The following is a 5,000-nucleotide window of genomic DNA, read 5'->3' on the forward strand; positions in this document are numbered from 1 at the left end:
AGACCTGACGCCCGGCGGCAAAGAGTGCTCCTCTGAGGATATAGATGTTCCGTTCCGCCGCACAATGGTGACGGTGACCGCTGCCTGCGGTGGCAACGCTGGGCACAGTCGATACTCGCCGTGTGGTGGAAGGTAAACATTATGCGGTACATCAGTACTTTCCTAATAGTTCGGTCGTCTCACGGCACTGCTTAGTAAATGATGCAAGGCCACATATAGATGATTTATGCGAATGTCCCTATACGTGCTGTAAGACTGGGCACACAACGTGAATCGCACGTCAGCCAGACACTCGAACATGCACTACTCTCGGCCTGCAACGGAGACACACAATACGTAAACATCTGGAATGCGACAATGTCGAGTGCACCCTCTCTGCCACATTGCACCGTCGACACTATGATAACCAGACCAGTAGGTCCACCTATAAAAGCACAATACCACACTCCTCCGACAACTACCATTGCTCAGATAAACCAACACCACCAACACACATCCTACACAGAGGGGCACCAAATATCACCACCCGCCCTCGTGTTATACCACATGAAAAATTGCAGAAGTGAGAGACACAGACCCGCCAGCCTCTTGCTACAAGCATCGAACCGACGTGACGTATCTGACGGTGACTCAGGCATCCGCGTACTGCCACCACTATCCACCCCCCCCCCCCTCTCTGCCCCCTTCCCACACAATACCAAATTTAACCAACTTTATCGCTTAACCTAACTGTGGTTTTACCAGATTATCGCTTAACCTAACTGTGGTTTTACCAGATTATCGCTTAACCTAACTGTGGCTGTACCAGATTATCGCTTAACCTAACTGTGGCTGTACCAGATTATCGCTTAACCTAACTGTGGCTGTACCAGATTATCGCTTAACCTAACTGTGGCTGTACCAGATTATCGCTTAACCTAACTGTGGCTGTACCAGATTATCGCTTAACCTAACTGTGGCTGTACCAGATTATCGCTTAACCTAACTGTGGCTGTACCAGATTATCGCTTAACCTAACTGTGGTTGTACCAGATTATCCCTTAACCTAACTCAATTTGTCCCTTAACCTAACTCAATTTGTCCCTTAACCTAACTCAATTTGTCCCTTAACCTAACTCAATTTGTCCCTTAACCTAACTCAATTTGTCCCTTAACCTAACTCAATTTGTCCCTTAACCTAACTCAATTTGTCCCTTAACCTAACTCAATTTGTCCCTTAACCTAACTCAATTTGTCCCTTAACCTAACCCACGTTGTCCCTTAACCTAACTCAATTTGTCCCTTAACCTAACTCAATTTGTCCCTTAACCTAACTCAATTTGTCCCTTAACCTAACTCAATTTGTCCCTTAACCTAACTCAATTTGTCCCTTAACCTAACTCAATTTGTCCCTTAACCTAACCCACGTTGTCCCTTAACCTAACCCACGTTGTCCCTTAACCTAACCCACGTTGTCCCTTAACCTAACCCACGTTGTCCCTTAACCTAACCCACGTTGTCCCTTAACCTAACCCACGTTGTCCCTTAACCTAACCCACGTTGTCCCTTAACCTAACCCACGTTGTCCCTTAACCTAACCCACGTTGTCCCTTAACCTAACCCACGTTGTCCCTTAACCTAACCCACGTTGTCCCTTAACCTAACCCACGTTGTCCCTTAACCTAACCCACGTTGTCCCTTAACCTAACCCACGTTGTCCCTTAACCTAACCCACGTTGTCCCTTTGCCTAACATAGTTCACTGCTCGGAATCTCTGGTGTCGTTGTTATCCTCATGTAGATGTCTTGCGAGTGTTGCTTACTTTCCACATATTCCCGCTATCCACTGTCAATTGTACTGCAATAGGACTATATCGCCCCCCCCCCCCCCCCCTCTGCCCCTCTCTTTGTGTCTCCGTCCTCTCAAGCTGGTCGGTCTGGCGTTTGAGTGTTAAATGAGCCTCGCAGCTGTTCAGTTGCGTTCAGATGTCGACGCCCTCAGTGTACGTCGTGGTATGGTCTGTGTCCATTGTCCGCTGATGTCGTACGCGTAACCCACACGCTGTACCGATCATCGGTAGTTACGTACAGAGTGAAGTAGTGTGATACGTGTGACCGTACGCTGGCTGTGCCCAACGGTGTCGAATCTCAATTTCCATATGTTGTGCTCGATGCTACTTGTCTCGTCTCCCAATAACAGCTAGGTTGCACTGTGGTACGCCGTAGAGGCGTGTGGGAGGAACGTACGAACGCATTGTATGTCACCCTGGGTCGCTGGGGGTGGTGGTGCGGTGAGTCAGGTCAGGTCAGCGTGAGCCGTGTGATGTAGTGACGCGTGTATTCCGACTTTGTCGTATTGCCTCACACAAAGTGCTACCCTGGTGGACCGCGTTCCATATCTGGGACATGCCGCAGATGCCGGTTGACAGTGGATCGCGGAAGGGACATCGCATACGTGCGCGGGCCACCTTCCACGTGTTCTCTTCTGCACATGTCGCAGTGTGTATGTGGTCTGATGTAGCGTGTCGTGACACATGACATCCTGGCATGCAAGAATTGTTGAATTCGCAAATGTAGGTGGACATCTACGTTTACTGCCCAAGATACGCAAATGAACTGGAAATCCGTTGTTGAGCGGTTGTTCACGCTGGAGGTGAATCTGTGATGGCGACGATCGGTACAGCTATTAACCGGTTGTTTCAGCGGTACCCGCCACATCCACACACGTGACTAGGCCCATGTGGGTATGAAGCGATACGCGGCGGTGGCTTGGTGGGACTGTTCCCGGCCGGTGAAGGGGGGCCGCCCGGCGTGTTGGCCGCGCGCTGCGTGGGCGCACGCGCAACAGGCGGCTGGTGGGGGGCGCCGAGTGGCAGGAGCGCCAGCCGACGGGCTCGGCAGGCGGCGCAGCTACGCTGCGGCGCACCCTGCACGCGGCGCCTGGCGGCCAAAGTTGGTTCAGCCGAGCCCGGTGCGAAGCGCGGTGGACATCTGCAGTGTGCTGGTCTGATTGAGGACTGTGTGCGTTGAGGATGCGCCGCCGCCTGGCACTCGGCGCCGCGACGCCGTCTGCTGCTCGGTCGCCCCAGCGGTTCTCGCAGGTGGTTTGTATCGCAGTTGTGCGGACGTGTTGGCGCGTGCGCTGTGCTGGGAGAGTTCGCTTCTGCACCCAAGTGGGGCTTTGCCCTTGTGTGGCGCTGGCGTTGGAGCTGCCGGTCACCATAGGTGGCGCGTGTTGTCTCCCGCCGGCAATGCCACGACAGCACGCTCCCGGGCCTCTGTCGGCAGCGGCAAGCTCAGTTGGGAGCAAGGGTGTTCGCACTAAAACCGTCTACTCGCCTAACTCCGGGCGATTGCGCCTCTCTCGAAACCGACCAAGTACCTAGGACGGCGCTGCGCGCCGCCGGGACCTGAGAGGGTTTCGAGGTGTATCGTGCAGGGGAGCTCGGCCTCCTCCTGTTTGCAGAATAATTGAGCGGACGCTTGCGTGTTCGCGCGGGCCCCCGGGACACACTCCCGGGCGGCCGGCTGCTCAGCTCTAGTTGACGCAGCTCCCTGGTTGATCCTGCCAGTAGTCATATGCTTGTCTCAAAGATTAAGCCATGCATGTCTCAGTACAAGCCGCATTAAGGTGAAACCGCGAATGGCTCATTAAATCAGTTATGGTTCCTTAGATCGTACCCACGTTACTTGGATAACTGTGGTAATTCTAGAGCTAATACATGCAAACAGAGTCCCGACCAGAGATGGAAGGGACGCTTTTATTAGATCAAAACCAATCGGATTGGCTTGTCTGGTCCGTTTGCCTTGGTGACTCTGAATAACTTTGGGCTGATCGCACGGTCCTCGTACCGGCGACGCATCTTTCAAATGTCTGCCTTATCAACTGTCGATGGTAGGTTCTGCGCCTACCATGGTTGTAACGGGTAACGGGGAATCAGGGTTCGATTCCGGAGAGGGAGCCTGAGAAACGGCTACCACATCCAAGGAAGGCAGCAGGCGCGCAAATTACCCACTCCCGGCACGGGGAGGTAGTGACGAAAAATAACGATACGGGACTCATCCGAGGCCCCGTAATCGGAATGAGTACACTTTAAATCCTTTAACGAGTATCTATTGGAGGGCAAGTCTGGTGCCAGCAGCCGCGGTAATTCCAGCTCCAATAGCGTATATTAAAGTTGTTGCGGTTAAAAAGCTCGTAGTTGGATTTGTGTCCCACGCTGTTGGTTCACCGCCCGTCGGTGTTTAACTGGCATGTATCGTGGGACGTCCTGCCGGTGGGGCGAGCCGAAGGGGTGCTTTCGCGTCCCGAGGCGGACCCCGTTTAAATCCTACCAGGGTGCTCTTTGTTGAGTGTCTCGGTGGGCCGGCACGTTTACTTTGAACAAATTAGAGTGCTTAAAGCAGGCAAGCCCGCCTGAATACTGTGTGCATGGAATAATGGAATAGGACCTCGGTTCTATTTTGTTGGTTTTCGGAACCCGAGGTAATGATTAATAGGGACAGGCGGGGGCATTCGTATTGCGACGTTAGAGGTGAAATTCTTGGATCGTCGCAAGACGAACAGAAGCGAAAGCATTTGCCAAGTATGTTTTCATTAATCAAGAACGAAAGTTAGAGGTTCGAAGGCGATCAGATACCGCCCTAGTTCTAACCATAAACGATGCCAGCCAGCGATCCGCCGCAGTTCCTCCGATGACTCGGCGGGCAGCCTCCGGGAAACCAAAGCTTTTGGGTTCCGGGGGAAGTATGGTTGCAAAGCTGAAACTTAAAGGAATTGACGGAAGGGCACCACCAGGAGTGGAGCCTGCGGCTTAATTTGACTCAACACGGGAAACCTCACCAGGCCCGGACACCGGAAGGATTGACAGATTGATAGCTCTTTCTTGATTCGGTGGGTGGTGGTGCATGGCCGTTCTTAGTTGGTGGAGCGATTTGTCTGGTTAATTCCGATAACGAACGAGACTCTAGCCTGCTAACTAGTCGCGTGACATCCTTCGTGCTGTCAGCGATTACTTTTCT

General features: G+C 52.6%; 1 non-coding gene across 1 annotated transcript in view; it reads left to right on the forward strand.

Annotated features, from left to right (window-relative positions):
- The first annotated feature begins 3,530 nt into the window (after positions 1–3,530).
- LOC126314375 (small subunit ribosomal RNA) overlaps positions 3,531–5,000 on the forward strand; it is a 1,893-nt gene continuing 423 nt past the window's right edge. The window contains exon 1 of the ribosomal RNA XR_007555816.1: positions 3,531–5,000. This exon is cut by the window's right edge and continues 423 nt beyond it. This is a non-coding gene — a ribosomal RNA (small subunit ribosomal RNA).

This window comes from Schistocerca gregaria, unplaced genomic scaffold (genome assembly GCF_023897955.1).
Source record: "Schistocerca gregaria isolate iqSchGreg1 unplaced genomic scaffold, iqSchGreg1.2 ptg000558l, whole genome shotgun sequence".
Taxonomy (NCBI): Eukaryota; Metazoa; Arthropoda; class Insecta; order Orthoptera; family Acrididae; genus Schistocerca; species Schistocerca gregaria.